Source organism: Natrix helvetica, assembly GCF_964273705.1.
Source record: "Natrix helvetica genome assembly, chromosome: 2".
Taxonomy (NCBI): Eukaryota; Metazoa; Chordata; class Lepidosauria; order Squamata; family Natricidae; genus Natrix; species Natrix helvetica.
Window position 1 is genome coordinate 214,394,049 of NC_138552.1, and position 18,778 is coordinate 214,412,826.

The window sequence follows — 18,778 nt, forward strand, 5'->3', positions numbered from 1 at the left end:
GAAGACTTCCTTACCTTCTGCACACAAGGAACCAAAAATACGGGGGGGGGGAGTTGCTTTAGTGGGCCACTCAACTAATAAATTATTACTGGAATGTACATGAAACTGTATCCAGGGCAGAGGTGGGGAAATTTTGGCTGCAGGGTTGCTCACATTTCCCAATTTTCTCTCTGTTTTTATTTATTTATTTATATTTAATGCTTCTAGACCGCCCCCTCTCCCGAAAGGGACTCGGGGCGGTGTACAGTTCATACAAAATATAACAGAATACAATAAAAAAGTTAAATATGTACAGTTGACAGTTGTCTTCATGTGCCCCGCTGACAATGAATGTTAAAATTGTCAACAGAATTTCTGGCCATTTACCGATAGAAAAAGAAAGAAAGGATAGAAATATATAGATATAATTGTGCAGATCCTCAAATAGGCAACGCAAAACTAAAAAATAACACCAAAGAAAAAACTAATTTCCTCTCTAAAAGTAACACCCCCCATATGTGTGATATATACAATACAATACAATACAATACAATAGCAGAGTTGGAAGGGACCTTGGAGATCTTCTAGTCCAACCCCCTGCCTAGGCAGGAAACCCTATACTGTTTCAGACAAATGGCTATCCAACATCTTCTTAGAGACTTCCAGTGTTGGGGCATTCACAACTTCTGGAGGCAAGCTGTTCCACTGATTAATTGTTCTAACTGTCAGGAAGTTTCTCCTCAGTTCTAAGTTGCTTCTCTCCTTGATTAGTTTCCACCCATTGCTTCTTGTTCTACCCTCAGGTGCCTTGGAGAATAGTTTGACTCCCTCTTCTTTGTGGCAACCCCTGAGATATTGGAACACTGCTATCATGTCTCCCCTAGTCCTTCTTTCTCTTAAGCTAGACTTACCCAGTTCCTGCAACCGTTCTTCATATCTTTTAGTCTCCAGTCCCCTAATCATCTTTGTTGCTCTTCTCTGCACTCTTTCATATCTCCAACTACTCTGTGACCCCCAGTCTTACACTTCAGAGGTAGTACTTAGCAGGTTCTGACCAGTTCTGGAGAACCAGTAACAGAAATTTTGAGTAGTTTGGAGAACTGGTAAATGCCACCTCTGACTGGCCCCACCCTCATCTATTCTCTGCCTCCTGAGTCCCAGCTGATCAGGAAGGAATGGGGATTTTGCAGAAACTTTCCCCTGGAGTGAGGAAGGAATGGAGATTTTATAGTATCCTTCCCTTGCCACGCCCACCTAGCTATGCCCACCAAGCCATGCCACATCCACCAAGCCACGCCAACAGAACCAGTAGTAAAAAAAATGGAATCCCACCACTGTTCCACTTCTTTGTGAAATGTGGCCCTTCACCATCAAGAACTTGTCAGCTTCTCATCTTTAGACTTTTTGTAGGGTTCTAGCCAGTAATGGTATGCGCAGAAGGTCCATGATGATGTCAGGGTGGGTGGGCAGAGCCTTGTGCCACCGCTACTACTGTTTGCCTGAACCAGTGAGAACCAGCAGTATACCACCTCTGGTTCTAGCCATAAAAATCTCTGGATGTTGATTTTCCCAAGTACTTCTCTTGAATAAACAATTCCCATCATGGGCTAGGATTTAAATAGTTACAGATCTCTTCATAATCCTGCCACTGGGCTTCCCTTCAGGTGGATGAGGTGCCCTTTTGAATGCACCAGGCCAGATTAAAATTTCAAATGCACATGTCTTCAAGCATAATCTCAAGAAATCATTGATTTAATTAATTAAAAGAATAACTTACTAGTTACACTCTATTAAATAGCCTTTCAATCTCCCAACTTTGCTTTCATGCTTAAGTGGCATATCTTTCCCTAACATCCTTTCCAAATGCAGCTGGCAGTCAGAGGTGCCAAAATGTTTCTGCTGTAGAGACACTTTGAACACTTGAAATGTTTTTTTTTTTTTGCACAGGGACAGGAAATGCACAGCAAGCACGAGGCAAGCCAGCTCTCCTATAACATTAGTATGGCACAGGAAGAAAAGCCACTTATTTACTGTTATCCGGAAATACTTCCAGCCTAGGAAAAGAATGATGGCACTGCCATTATCACTGATCACTCTGTGCCAGTTATTATGAAGGTCTGAAAACTGTATTATCCATGAAAGCTACAGTTACCAGAGTGTGTCTTTTATGAACCTCTCTAGTATCATTTTTATTGAAGCCAATAAAATGAAGTCAAACTGTATGAACCACTTCAAATCAAAACTTTAGATATCTAGCTATAAGTCATGTGATCAATATGAGGATCATAATTTCTGGTTACGTTTAATTCATTCCATGAAAAGTCCTGATGACTTTTATAATATTGGAGACAAGTCATCAAGGAACAATGGTTCAGACATTTCAAAATATCCTCTGAGGAGGTCTAAAAGAGGAAAATAATGTATGGCACCAAAAATAGTTTAGGAACACACAGACTTGGCTGTATGGGGTATGCCTGTGTTTTTTGTTTATGAGTTTCAGTTCATGATAAATCTCAAAGACAGCACAGTCATTCAAATAAAATGTTAGCATTTGGCAGCTTCAAAGCTTGGATGAAATCTTGCCTTGGCTTATATAAAAGGCCTCTGGCCCAAACTGAGGTGCGCTTGGTGAGATATCTTAACAGCATCTAAATAGAGTATCCTAAGAATTAATTTTGAAAGCAGCACAAAAGAGCCAATCCAATTCACAGTCTTTTTTTTTCCTTAGAGAAATTACACTTTATAACTAATTCTTGCCCTTACAAACTGACTATATCGTAACTTATTAACTGAATCAACTCCACTTGCTGTGAAAGCCCGAGGATAGCCTCCAGCTTTCGTCCCTTTCACTCTAATTATCAAGTGTGCACCAGATTAAATTCAAAATGAAGTAGTGGGGTCAGGAAATCTACTTAAAGTTTAATGGAAGTTAATGATTCATTGATCAAACTCATTTATGTCTAATTAAAGCCTTCCTGCATTGGAAAAGACAAGGGGAAATTTTTTACAAAGCACGTCCTTCCTGCACGTGGCAGGATAGAAAGCTGGAGTGAATAGAAAATGCATGGCATCTGGATTCTGTGTTTCAGGAGCACAGGGCTTGGCTGAAACCATGCATATTTGAAGCATAATTATTTCAGATGACTTCACCAAATGGGTTCTTTTCTTTTTTTTACAGGACATTGCCAAAGAAAAAACTGGGATCCAGCTGCATAAAGCCAGATTGTCCACTAAGCTTGTGCGTCTCAAAATCAAACCCTAATAATTAAGCTCTGAGAGAATTACAATAATTAGATTGCTCAGAAATGGCAAGACTGAATCTCAAAACTCACAGAAATGTGAAATAACAACAGTTTGGAAATGGAAGCAAAGACTCCATATACATAATGGCAACCTTTTTTTAAAAAAATAAGATTTCTATTTTCTTTTCTTTTCTTTTTTAACTGCATGTAGTATTTTTTCCAAATTTAGGAAAATAGCCCTGCCTTTGAAATTCACAATGAATGGACAAACTGTCAAGTATATATGGGATTAGAAATCAACATGCTGACTCTGTAAACCACTTAGAGAGGACTATAAAAGCACTATGAGATGTTATATAAGTCTAAGTACTATTGCTATCTGTAGAAAGGAACCATTGTTTCTAATTATTTGTTCCCATGCAGCATAATCCTACTGATATCTAAGTTTTAGAAGCTGTTATCTGAAGAGGGTAATTTTTCTCCTTGTGAAAAGTCTTGGCAGGGGAGGGGGAAAAATCTTTATATGAGTCAACTCCTCCCCATATTCAGTGACTGGGAAAGAATTCATTCAGCAGATTCTCAGCCCACTCCTCTTTTCAATGCTTCTTTCTAATTACTTCCAGTGTCCAACTACAGATGTCAGAAAGAATAAATTTCAGAAGCTTCTAGGGAGGTAATACAAATATTCACGACCTCTCACACTTGAACATTCAAAGAGCTACGTTGAAATGGCTGATAGATCCCAGAAAGGTTTTTCAATAGTCCACTGGATAAAGCATGGATATGCAACACTGGATATGATGCCTTGGGGGCTGCTCATTTCTCCAGTTCTCCAGTTTTAAATTTTAAATTCTTTTCAATAAAATAAAGCTGACAGGCTGCACAACGTTTACATTTTCTGAATCATCTGTATTTCCAGAAAAGTCTCTCAGCAAGGTAGACTTCAGTGTTCTTAGCCAAACAAAATGGTGGGTCACTGAAATGCACAAAGTGCCTATCTATGCAGAAACAGGATGAAACACAGAGCATTAAGGTGAAAGAGAATGTCCTGGGGAACTTAAGGGGATGGAGATGAACATACCTTCTTATACACTGATATCTTATGACAGGGCCAAACCAATATTGTTGCCCTGCTCTGATACCTTTGCACAGTGAGAGCCATGCTTAAAATGTGAAGTAGGCTGTAACGTAACTGTTAACCTTATAACAGGGATCGCTAACCTTTTTGTTGTTGGGTGCCAAAAATGTGTGCGCCCAAGAGCGCAAGTGTGTGCCGGCACCCATAATGCAAAGTGCACCCCCACATGTGCATACGTGCACGCACACACCATGCCCCCCCCATGCATGCTACACTGCTCGCCTCCAAGCTGAGCTTGGTATTCCCTCCGGGGGGCTGGGGGAGGCCGTTTTCTCCCTTCCCAGGCTTCAGGAAAGCCTCTGGAGCCTGGGGAAGGTGAAAACGGCCTCCCTCGGCCCTTCAGAAGACCAAAAATCAGTGGGCTAGCATGTGTGTGCACGCTGGAGCTGCCAGCTTGCATGCTGGCAGATATGGCTCCGCGTGCCACCTGTAGCATGCATGCCATAGGTTCACCAGCACAGCCCTATAAGGTAGTCCAGGTGAAGAAACAGACCCCATTTGAGTCTAAAGCTACTTTTATTAGAACAATTACAGAACAATTATAGTAACATAATCCCAAGTCTGAGTCTGCTTCCCTTCCTCCCTCTTTTTCTGTCATGTGAGTTTGGGGAAGCAGGGATAGGGGGATTGGCTGAAGCCTTATCAAATCTTTATTGGTCTGGGCTCAGGCCAGCTTTTTCTGCTTATTGCTTTGGTAATGGAATTTCCTTCTACTCCATACTATCTTCTATATTCTTTACTCTACCTTTGACTCTTCCCTGTCCTCCAAACTATATTTTTCTACCTCTGGAGTAAAGCAAAACATTTTACTTCTTTTAAGGCTGCTATTCACAAATAAAACATGGAAGCCCATCAAAAATGTATATAAATTAAAAAAAAATCACCAGGGAATAAACTTCAAAGAAACACCACCCAGGCAATGAGATGGAAGAATAATTCTTTCGAATTTCTGCCTATCATTCCATTGTAAGAAATTATTGGAGGATATAGAAACCCTGATCACATCCAATGTGGCAGTTTCCTTTAGCCCAAGTTCAGATAAGAACATTCTTATCTCATTTGCCTTGATGTTATCCATTTTTGATGGATGTAGTGAATCACGGACCTTTAAAAAATATAATTACTCTTTTGGAAGATTTACATCATCTATAGAAGGTCATTAGCATGTGCCTAATATGTCTGAAATACCTTTGAAAGATTGAATAGGCCAGAAGCAAAGGTGTTTCAGGGTGAATAATTATTCATTGGTGTTATGATTTTCTACCCATTAATATTGTCTCGACAACTTATGCATCAGATATTGAATAATTAATAGCCATTGTAGCAGCTTCAGGCCCATAATATGGCATAAACATAGATTATATTCTTGTAGATTTGGGTGGCTAACAAACAGAATTAGGTGGCTAAAAACAGTTCACTTTTAGAGCAGAGTTAATGCAAAATGAACTAATTTACATTGTATTATTACTATTAACCATGTAAGAGAGAAAAAGCTAAGCCTACTGAAATTTATATTTCAAATAGTTTTTTCCCCTCCTATCCTATACCGATAGATAAAATATCCATATACAGGCAGACCGCCAGGCACATGGGAGCCTGTAAAACAGGGGTGTCCAAACTTGGGAACTTTAAGACTTGTGGACTTCAACTCCCAGAATTCCCCAGCCAGCATGGTTGGCTGGGGAATTCTGGGAGTTGAAGTCCACAAGTCTTAAAGTTCCCAAGTTTGGACACCCCTGCTGTAAAACTACAGAAATTAGAAGCCAGATCATTGCTTCAGTCTTCAAAAACTAGTGTGCCAAGAGAAATGGGCTGAATTTATAAAGTATAACATGGTTGTCTTAGTAGTTTTTCTCCCCACCCAACCCTCAGCCAGCCGTACAGAAATATTAGAGGAATATTATATGATATACGGAGGTCATTGGCAGATTTATAGTACTGAAATAATTGGTGTGGGATATGGCCAGGGGAAAGGACTAGGAAAAGGATAAAAGAAAGGAATACTTGTAGCATGAAAGCCTTCTGGGTCCCACAACATTTCCAACTCTGATCAGTCGGCTTGGCAATTAGAGTTGTATTTTTTCATCGCATATGAATAACACACCAGCCAGTATATAGGGGTTGTGTCCTGATTTTTAGTTACTACTGTTAGGAATGCAGGATTTTTTTTATTTCTAAGCATCACAGTGAATTGCTTCAGAAAATTACATAGGTCTTCTGAACAAGTCTAACAATCATAAGAAAAATACTTTGATATTAAATTTAGAAGGTGAAACAAGGAATTTCCCCATAGGCCGCTGCTTCTTTTGAGATATGCAGTAGAAGAGACGAAAAGGTCATAATATTCAGATGCATGGAGATAAAATCAATGGCTAAGGCAGAGGCACAGAGCACAAATGTGTGTCTGTTTAAAGACTATAAACTCATTTCAACTGGGCCACTTCAGTTCAAATACCACTACATGATGCAAGTTAATGAACCAGATCCCATGATACCTCAGAAGTAAAATGAGAGAAATCTGCACTCAATCTCTAAACAGCTCATTGTAGGAAAAAATCTTTTCCCTAAGTCTAAAAATGACAGTCATGCAAAGGGAATATAGAAAGATTATTCCAGCGGTGGGTTGCAGGTGGTACGCCCCGGTACGGGCATACCAGTGCCTGCCCCGGAGCACCGAGTACCGTTCCGGTACAGTGCTCTGGAGGGCCCACCCACCCACCCAAGCTCCTGACCTGTACTTGAGCTCTTCGGCACTTATGCGCATGCACATGGAGCATACAGCGCCTGCGCGACACTCCGCCGAGAAGCTGGAGCATCGCGGAGGGTCACGGAGGTGTAGCAAGAGGTAAGGATGCATGCGTGCACACTGCATGCATTCATGTAGTGACGCCGGGGCCCGTTGCAAATGTACTGGTTGCAACAGAATCCGGAACCCACCACTGGATTATTCATGAAGTCTTCCAGAGGCAATTTTGATTAAGGTATCAAATCATACTACTCAATATTGTACTTTCAATAATCAGGTCAAATTAAGGATTAGCAATAAAGAAAAGGTTGGAGAATCTCAGTATTGTAGGCCAGGATGGAGAAAAAACAGAATAAAGTTCACAAGAATCGTTTTTTTTTCTGCACTTACTCAATTCTGCCCTGAAACTAGAAAAGTTCCACTCCCTGTTCTACCAGGGTTTTTTTTTTAACTTTACAAGTCCCATTTGATTAGACTGAAGATTCATCTGCTTCCATATTTTGCTTCAGGTGTTTCCAAAAAGCCTGTAAGGAAGATTACAAAGGAGGGATATCCACAGGGTATAATCAAATAAGTCAACTTGGACACCATCATGATATAATTGATGTTGCACTTTTTTATGTACAATTCATCTTGACTGCTCCCTACAGACTGTAACTCCTATTGTAGCCAGACAAAACTATGATCAGCCTGGGACAGGCATCTTAGATAAGTATCCATGGACACATTAAAACCAACTCAAGAATAACAATCACTATACTTTTTAGCTGTGAGATTAAAGTACTTCACCATTTCTAAGACCAACCTACCTCAAAGGACTACTATTATGCAGGAAAGATGAAGAGAAAACCTATAGGTATGGCAGTTTCAACCCCCAGTGTAATGGAGTGTGCATTGTGCACCTGTAGGAGCAGAGAGGGGAGACTTTTGACACACAGAGCAGAGGTGGATTGCTCCTGGTTCAGCCCAGATCGGCCAAACCCATAGCAGCAGTGAAAGCTCCACGCACATGCGCAGAAGTGTTGCACATGGACACGAGCAAACCAGTAGCACTAGGATTTAAAACCCACCTCTGACACAGAGCCCTCCAGTGATGGGTTCTGGATCCCGTTGCAACCAGTATGGTGCAATGGAGCGGGTGTCCATCACATGAATGTGTGCAGCACGTACGCTCACACACACAGTGAGCACATGCATTCTTACCACCCGCAATGCCTCCGCAACACTCCAGCTGCTTGGCGGACCTTCGCGCAGGCACTGTATGCTCCGTGCATGTGTGCGTAAGCCCCAAAGAGCTCAAATACAGGTAAGGAGCGCGGGCGGGCAGGTGGGCCGTCTAGAGCACCATACCGGAATGGTACCTGGTGCTCCCAGCAGTCACCGGTACACCCGGCGTACCGGTCGTATCCCACCACTAGAGCCCTCCCAGAAAGAGGGACTGGTTAAGAGACTGCACAATCCCAAGCTGGAGGGGGGAGGGGGAAAGGCATTGAGGGTAACCATACCCTAGAATTTCTCAGGATATGACTAGTAGGTTAGAACAGTGTTTCTCAACCTTGGCAATTTTAAGATGCATGGACACTTTTATCCTGGGAATTCTGAGAGTTGAAGTCCACGTATGTTAAAGTTGCCAAGGTTCAGAAACACTGGCTTAGAAAATTATAGCTTCCATTTGGAAAGATTCTGTCCATTAGGTATCAACAGATAAAGGATTGGACTCAGTTGTATTTCACTGTCTCTCCTCTGGATCTAATAAAAAGTGATAAGCAAATGTAATAATATGGTTTTCTAAAAGATGACATAAATCATTTTGGATCTCTTTTTTAAGCAAAGATACGCAAGATCAAATGTATTGTATTAATCCTTGATTATCTTCATGTATTTTTCTCCCCACCCCCACCCCCACCCCCACCCCCACCCCCCAATGTACTAGCAAAGGTCAAGAATGTTTGTTAGAAGTAGTGGGAACTCTCAGAGGGAGAGAATAATGGGATCTAAGAATAACTATTGATTTTCTCTCACCTTGTACTTGCCTTCTCTTCTTTTTTCTGTAGTTGGTAACTCTTGATCATTGTTACATCATGTCACTCTGCAAAATAAAGACAGAATACCAGACAACAGTCATAACTTAAGTGTCTTTTTCAAGCAGGTTCAGGTCTGCAGGTTGAACTGAAGGACCCTGGAGCTCATTCTTATGGGAGATATTTCTCTAACTAGTTTTCACAAGCATTTTTAAAACAGAGACCAGTAAACAATCCCACTGAGGAGCAAATTATTAAATATGAAATAGTAGGATGCAATCCCTCTATATAATGTTTACATATGATTGATTATAGCAATAGGGATTTGATTGGCTATGGCAATATAGTATGGACATGGTGAAATAATGACTATGAGATAATAATATAAAAGGTAAAGGTTCCCCTCGCACATAAGTGCTAGTCGTTCCCGACTCAAGGGGGCAATGCTCATCTCCGTTTCAAAGAGCTAGCTCTGTCCAAAGACATATCTGTGGTCATGTGGCTGGCATGACTAAATGCCAAAGGCACACGGAATGCTGTTAGCTTCCCACCAAAGGTGGTCCCTATTTTTCTACTTACATTTTTACATGCTTTTGAACTGCTAGGTAGGCAGAAGCTGGGACAAGTAACGGGAGCTCACTCTGTTACAAACCGCTGAACTGTCGACCTTCTGATCGATAAGATCAGCATCTTAGCTCCTGAGCTACTATGAAATAAAATAATCATCATCATCATCATCATCATCATCATCATGATTATAATAATCATAATCATAATCACAATCACAATCACAATCATAATCATAATCAGCTGCTGTAAAAAATCTGTAAAAAAATCTGTAAAAAATTGCGCAGACTGACTATAAAATGCGGCACAATTCAGTGGCACAAATGATCCACTGGAATTTGTGCAAAAATTATAATATTAAAACAGCAACAAACTGGTGGGAACATAAGCCTGAAAAAGTCGTCAAGGGTCAGATGGTCAAGATCTTGTGGGATTTTTGCATACAAACGGATAAAATACTGGCGCATAATACACCAGACATCACACTGGTTGGGAAAAATAAGGTTACAATCATAGACATCGCAATACCAGGTGATAGCAGGGTCGCCGAGAAGGAATCTGAAAAAAACGTGAAATACCAGGACTTAAAAATCGAAATCCAACGATTATGGCACAAACCAGCAGTGGTAATTCCAGTGGTAATCGGCACACTGGGTGCTATTCCAAAAGCACTGGAATTACATTTAAAACAGTTAAAAATTGACAAAATCACCATCAGTCAAATGCAAAAGGCCGCACTGCTTGGATCCGCACACATATTACGAAAATACGTTACGATGTCCTAGGCCCCTGGGTGGGGCCCCACTAGTAATTAATGCCAAATCCGGCGAAGCAACTGGCCGCTGTGATACAATTCTGTTGATGTAATAATAATAATAATAATAATAATAATAATAATAATAATAATAATAATAATAACAACAACAACAACAACAACAACAACAACAACAACAATTTGGACAGAAAAACAAGGAAGCTTATGACAATGAATCATGCTTTGCACCCTAAAAGTGATGTTGACTGATTGTATCTACCAAGAGCAGAAGGTGGTCGAGAACTCCTACAAGTAAAACAGACTGTGGAAGAAGAAAAACACAGCTTGAATGATTACATCCAGAAAAGTGAAGAACCAATGATTAAGGAAGTAAATAAAGGAGGCCTTTTAAGGACAACTAAGTCAAAAGCTGAATATAACAAAGAAGTAATTGAGAAGTGAACTGAAAATTGGAAAAACAAAGCTATGCATAGCCAATACTTGAAAAGTATTGAAGGCAAAACTGACCAAAAGCTAACTTGGAACTGGTTAAAATCAGGAGCACTGAAAAAAGAAACAGAAGGCTTTATTTTGGCAGCTCAAGAACAAGCCTTAGTCACAAACTTCATGAAGGCAAAAATTCAACATGTTACCACCAATAGCAAATGTCACCTCTGTAATGAGAAAGACAAGACAGTCAACCACTTGATCAGTGGGTGCAGCAAAATTTCACAAACTGACTACCTACAACGCCATGACCATGTTGCTAAGATCATTCACTGGAAATTGTGCCAAAAGTTTGGATTTGAGTACAGCAAAAACCACTGGGACCATCATATTGAAAAGGTTTTAGAGAATGAGAAAGTCAAGATCTTGTGGGACTTCAGAATCCAAACTGACAAGCACTTGGCCTAAAACACACCTGACATAACAATAGTTGAAAAGAAAAAAAAGTATGGTTCATTGACATTGCAATACCTGGTGATGCACGAATTGAAGATAAACAGCAAGAAAAAATCACAAAATACCGGGACTTGAAAATTGAGGTTGAGCGACTGTGGAAAAAGAAATCACGTGTTGTCCCAATTGTAATTGGAGCCCTTGGAGCAATACCTAAATGGCTACCTCACTATTTGGAAATTCTAAATTTACCTGACTTGAACATCCTGATTCTACAAAAAAATCACCCTACTTGGAACAACTTATCTCCTCCGACGTTACCTTAACAGTTCCTAGGTCCTTGGTTAGGACTCGAGCTGTTGAGCTACCAACCAGCCCAAAGGCTGTGAATCTCACCAAAGATTAAAATTAATAATAATAATAATAATAATAATAATAATAATAATAATAATAATAATAATAATAACAACTATTGAAGGCCCAACAGACGAAACAAGAATACAAAAAAGATGTGATAAAATTAAGAATGGAGAGTTGGCAGAACAAAGCATTGCATGGCCAGTTTCTGGAAAAAATAAAAGATAAAGTGGACAGTGAAAAAACTTGGTTATGGTTAACAGCAGGTACATTAAAGAAAGAAACAGAGTCACTAATCCTGGCTGCGCAAGAACAAGCTATCCGAACAAATGCCATTAAGGCCAAAATCGAAAAATCCTCTGATGATGCCAAATGCAGACTCTGCAAAGAAGTTGATGAAACTGTTGACCACATACTCAGCTGCTGTAAAAAAATTGCGCAGACTGACTATAAAATGCGGCACAATTCAGTGGCACAAATGATCCACTGGAATTTGTGCAAAAATTATAATATTAAAACAGCAGCAAACTGGTGGGAACATAAGCCTGAAAAAGTCGTCAAGAGTCAGATGGTCAAGATCTTGTGGGATTTTCGCATACAAACGGATAAAATACTGGCGCATAATACACCAGACATCACACTGGTTGAGAAAAATAAGGTTACAATCATAGACATCACAATACCAGGTGATAGCAGGGTCGCCGAGAAGGAATATGAAAAAATCGCGAAAAATCGAAATCCAACGATTATGGCACAAACCAGCAGTGGTAATTCCAGTGGTAATCGGCACACTGGGCGCTATTCCAAAAGCACTGAAATTACATTTAAAACAGTTAAAAATTGACAAAATCACCATCAGTCAAATGCAAAAGGCTGCACTGCTTGGATCTGCACACATATTACGAAAATACGTTACGACGTCCTAGGCCCCTGGGTGGGGCCCAACTAGCAATTAATGCCAAATCCGGCGAAACAACTGGCCGCTGTGATACACTTCTGTTGATGCAATAATAATAATAATAATAATAATAATAATAATAATAATAATAATAATAATAATAATAATAATAATAATAATAATAATAATAATAATGTAAAGCATTTAACAAAAAATGCATGCTCAGTATTTGTTACTTTCCAATGTGCCATTCTTCTTTTATCAACATTCTTGTGTCAAAGTGTTTTACAGCTGAGCTGACAATTTTATTTCCCCTGGGAAAAGTAATTAAGGGAGGAGGGCTATTATTCTAACCATCGTCATATTTCTTCTACGATCCCAGTCAAAATATCCTGGGACTTCCACCATATTTTACTCTCTGCAAGTAAGAGGCTACTTGGCAATTAGGAAGCCTTAGAAATGAAAATATATATGCATAAACACATACATGCATACAGATATTCATGTGTGTTTAGTATATGTTTACATGCAAAAGTGTTTATATGTACGTACATCATTACATATAAACATACATATCTATTAACACATATTTAGGTCTGCCATCCTACCTTACTTTCCAGAATTAATCTTTCTTTTATGATGGAAAATCTTGTGCTGTAGGTTTAGCCCTAACAATATATAGTAGCATAAATCGAATTTCAGCTGTAACTCATACATACCAACTGCCAGCATGCTAAAAGATAACCACTGCAGAAAAAGTGACTTGTAATTGACCTGGCAGAGTAAAATACAATGCTTGGGAGATGTGTGTTTTTATAAAACTAAGAATAATTTCAGAAAGTGGGGAAAGATTTCTTCCAATTCACAGCTGACTTGAGTTTTGATGTGTCATAGGGTTCAGAACTGTATTCTTATGAGTGAACTTTCTTACCGTCTTCTTACCCTCTACCAGTCCAGTAGCTGGGGAAGCTCCAGAGTTGGTAATGTGGTTACCTACCACCTAATGTGGTAATAATGTGGTTTCCTATAACCTATTGAAAGAAACAAGTAGGTCTTAGGATGCTTGTAGTCAGCTGGGACTTGGAGCTTGTTTTGACCTCTTACAGGAGCCTAGAATATAGGTTGCTTGCATTAGGCACCATTGGGATTGGACTGAATATTTTATCAGCCCCCATTTTATAAAGTCAACTATTCCTCAGGCATACTAGGCACTTTGCATTCCTAGTACTGTTAACTTTGAATGCTGTTATTTCATGTATTTATTTATTTATTGAATATAGTTGCCCATCTCACCTGCGTGTGACTCTGAGCAGTGGTGGGTGTTCTGTACTCCCCAGCTACATGAGGTCTAAAAGTTAACCTCAATACTCCGTCTATTACCAAACCTCCTAAGTTTTCTGGGGAAAGATCCTGGTCAATCGTGTTTTCAAGGATGGAAAGCATTCCTCCTGAAAGCAAAAACATGTTACGCATTATGATATTGTTTTTGTAGTATATAAAGTTCTGTTAAAGTTCCTCCCTTTAAAGATGCATGCAATAAACATTCATTGACCGACCTCGTGACATGATCTTATCTGTCAGTAATTCTGATCACTGCCTGGCTGCTGTACTAAATTAGTACCTACTTGTTCTGGAAATGTATTTTCCATACATGGATGCTGCTATTGTAATAAAGAATTCCATAAAGGTGAGAGCCCAGGTCATGTCAGCATCTTACACAAAAATAATCCTCAAAACAATTTCTAAATCCTAGACCCGTACATTAGATCAGCAGTCCCCAACCTTTTTAACCTTGATAGCCCGGCACAGGGGCGTGTGAATGGCAGGTGCATGCGCTCTTGCACAGCTCCATCCTAACCCTAACCCTTCACTTATGTGAACGGAGCTTCCCATGTGAATGGAGGGCACTTGTGTTTGCAAGGCTCCACTCACACGAACGGAGGGCGCTTGTTCCCGTGCACAAAGCTCCACTTGTGTGAGTAGAGTTTCACATACACATTGCCAGTGGTGGGATTCAAAACATTTTACTACCGGTTCTGTGGTTGTGGCTTTGTGGCCGTGGCGTGGCTTTGTGGTCATGGCTTTGTGAACGTGGCATAGGCAATTACTGCACAATCCCGCTCCTCTCCCCACCCTACTAACCTGCTTTCCAGCTCCATTCTCCTGTGCACGGCAACAAAAGAAGATCAGCTAGGAGGCAGTGGAGGCGGAGCCATATCACCAGCAAAATTTCGGTTACCGGTTCTCTAGAACCTGTCAGAATTGGCTGAATACCACCTCTGACACTTGCCCATCACTTGTGTAGTTCGAGTTGAAACAGGCTGTGGCCCAGTAATGGGCCACAGCCCAGGGGTTGAGGATCCCTGCGTTAGATCATACCCCAAAGGCCAATTGCCTCCAGAAACCATACTTGCCAGAGAAAAATACCACTGAACTCCTCTGAAAACATAAGCCTCCCCTCCTTTATGGCCTTGGAGATGGCGAAGAGATACTATACACCACCTGACTAATCTGGTGCACAAAGCTGGGTCTTGAAAGGATACTTTGAATACAATAATAAATAGTCCCAAGAAAGTGTATAGTTCTCTCAGGTTGCATTTAAAAGCTTCCATGGGATTACTATTTTACTAATACTAAGTTAAATCAGATCCATTTTTAGTGGAGTACAAAGCTGGAATAAAAAAGTATAAAATACAAAACTTATAGAATCTCTGTATGGAACCTAAAGGAAGTCTTCACCTTTTCATACTGCTGGTATATTCCATTCTTGCTTTCTGTGAACATAGTTCCATTAGTGACTCAGTATAATCTTGTGACCTTCATGCCCTGTGCCTTTATTTTTTTAGTATATTAAGTCCATATCATTAAGTTTTATAATAGCTGCCATCGTTCTAGGTCCTCTCACAGAAACTGGCAGTCACGGCAATGGAACATCAGTATTTATGGTGTGTACAAATCCCCTGTCCCTTCACATAGTGGATTTTTTTAAGATCATGACATTAACATACATATGAAAAGGAAAAGAATTAAGCATTTATTCTATTGATGCTCTCATTTTATTTGAAGTTTTTATGGGTTATCATAGCCATTGTGTTAAGATGAACACTTTTGCAAAAGGAAACTCATCCAAATTGTTGAATGTGTTTCTTACAACTTTGAAGTAATATTGAAAGAGAGCGAGAGAGAGAGAGAATACAATCCTTGCCATTGTATCCTTGCAGCTTCGTATAAGCAATGCTCTCTGATTCATACAAAAGATTTCAACAAGTTTAGCATGCTCGACCTACATTGAAAAAAAGCGCTGTGGCTCTTGAAACTTGCTGAACTTAAGATTTCACTCAACAATACTAGTCATCTAAATTAAATCTACAGGGGGTGACTGAATGTAACAGGTTAAGTTGCTGGAAAGTTAAATAGCTATGCAGACACAGATATTTGGATAAGAAAATATTTGTGTGCTCTATGCAAGCATCAATCCTTGCTCTCTAAGCCTCCATAATGTCTCCTCGTTCTGCGACAGTTGCTAAGTAAAAACAAAAGTGTTCTTTAGTGTACATTCCTTATTCTTTTTCTCATCCCTCCCTCCCTATTCCATTAACCTGGGGGCAAACTTTACTGTAGCCAGGGACCTTCAGTGCCAACTGCAATATCCATAACACAATTGTCCCTGTCCTGGCTTCCACAATTTCGGCCATTAGTTTAGGGTTGTCAAACTCACGTCATCATGGCGGTGTCCCATGATGTATCAGGACTTTCCCCCCCCCCTTCGCTAAACCGGGTGTGGTCGTGGCCAGGGTGTGATGCATATGGAGCACGGGCCTGCACGGGCCTGTTTGACAGCCCTGCATTAGTTATATCAACCTTTTCACTAGCTGTAGATTATGTGAACCAGAATCTGGTAAATCAGGATCAGCTATAAAGAGGAGCTAGGCAGCAAGCACATCAAAGGTGTATTGAAATTATTTTAAAAAATAACTCAGTGGATGGGCAGAATTGAACTTATTTGCATACTGAGCAGAACATCTGAATTTGCAACTTTCTGAGCTGCAAGAAAGCCATGCAGCTTTACCTGTCCCCTCCCTTTTTTTCTAAAATGGGAAGAGAACAGGTAGTTTTCATGGTTTCTTCTCTGCCCATTAATCAGAAGACTAAGGCTGCTTTTCTGAATACAGGTAGTCCTTATTTAGCAACCGCCTCATAGAGCGTCAGTGCACAGTTACAACTATGGTAAAAAAAAAAAGAAATCTTTGTGTCCAGGCCTCACTTTTACAATCTTTGCAGATCTGTACAGCAAAGGAAAGCTGACATAAGATCATAAACAGAAGTGTGGTTTCACTTAGTGCCCACTTCACTTAATCACCAAATTGCTAGTCCCAATTGTAGTCGCTAAATGAGGACCACAATTCTACCAGTATTCTCAAACATGATACTACATGTAGAAAAATGGAGGGACAATTTAGGAGGAGGAAAAGTTAAATAAGACAGATTTAAATTCCAATTCCTGTCAGTCTTTGTACACACTATACACTACAACACTGTAGGCTACTTCAGCTGACTGCCAACTGCAGTTCAGCAGTTCAAATCTCACCAGGCTCAAGGGGGCAATATGCTGACTCTGTAAACCGCTTAAAGAGGGCTGTAAAAGCACTGTGACGCGATATATAAATCTAAGTGCTATTCTTCTGGATGTGGGGTCATATTTTTAAAAAGTCATTTTATCTTTCTCCCTATCTCTTCATTCATTCAGATCCTTTTCAAGTAAGATTGTCAAAACGACTGCTCATAATGGAAGGAAAGCTGTTTCTTAGCCTGACTTAGGTAAAGCCATTTTTTCTATTTTATTAGATTCATTAGTATTCTATCCCTCTTTAAATGTCATAAGTTCAAGAGCACAGCTGTACATAATCCTGGAAATATTTCTGTTTGCTGTAATAAAGCACAAAGCTACAATTTCCTGGAACGCAGATAAGCTGAAATAGTCGAATGTGGAAGGGAAGTGACTGGCGCTGGTTGATTGGAAACCAAGCTGGGAAAAGAAGAGGAAATGGGTGTTTTAATGCTCTATTATGATCATTGGCATTTCTGTGTCCTCTACCTGAAGGACTCATCCTGATTTACTTATCTCAGGTACTCCATTCAAGAAGTCCAAGGAAATGCTACAACTTACAGCCCTGACCTATCAGTTCACTTTTTGACTGACAATATTCTACTGTTATTTTTTTCCTTGATGGAGATTTATTTGAAGATGGAAGCCTACAGAAATCCCTTGTCATGTTTTTTCATACATAATTTCCCTTATGTGGATTTTTTTAAAAAAAAAGCAGAGTCATCATCCTGCCAACAAAAGTGTGTATAATTAACGCTATGGTTTTCCCAGTTGCAATGTATAGCTGTGAAAGTTGGACCACAAGAAAGGATGAGTGTCGGACTTCCGGTTCCGGCTGCTGACCGTGATGGGCAGGCTCTGCTCGCCCCGCGCTCTCCCGGTGTGCCCCTCACTCCTTGGGGGGCACAGGATGCCCCGTAGAGGCTCCTGCCGAAGGGGCGGCACCGCGGGGATCCCCTGAGTTGGCGGCGGCTGGGGGACCCCCCGCATCGCCCTAGGCACTGGGAAGCATGATGGGGAGGCGCTCCGGCGCCTTCGTGAGGAGGCAGCTGGAAGAATGAGCAATCTGAAGGACGCGGCTGCGGTACGGTGAGGTGGAAACTTCTCCCCATTCCCTTTGTTTTCTTATAAAGAAACTGCCAGCTACCTAAAACTTCTTTTCAACTTGGTTTGGAGAAGCGCGGCTGGAGGGAAGGGGATTTCCCCCTCCCCTTGGACAGGTGGCTGTAAACTATTTCTGCTCTCAGCCCTAGAGGAGGAGGCAGGGAGAGAGCCAATTAATGACGCCACGCTCATAGCAAAGGTGAATTTTGGATTACAACCTTATTGAAACGATGATCTGAAAACTTTGGAACTTTTGAAAACTTTTTGTTATGCCTCCTAACTCCGAAGCTGGCAAGGCAAGATGGCACACTTCCGTTGTCTTTATAAACAGTGAAAATTGACTCCACCTATAGAACTTCAGGCTTCCGGTCTTTGTCTCCGTGCTACTCAGATAAATCTCTTGTTGATTTGGATTCCCTGGAGTGAAAGACTTATTACTCTACTGCCAGAAATTGTGAACAGAAAA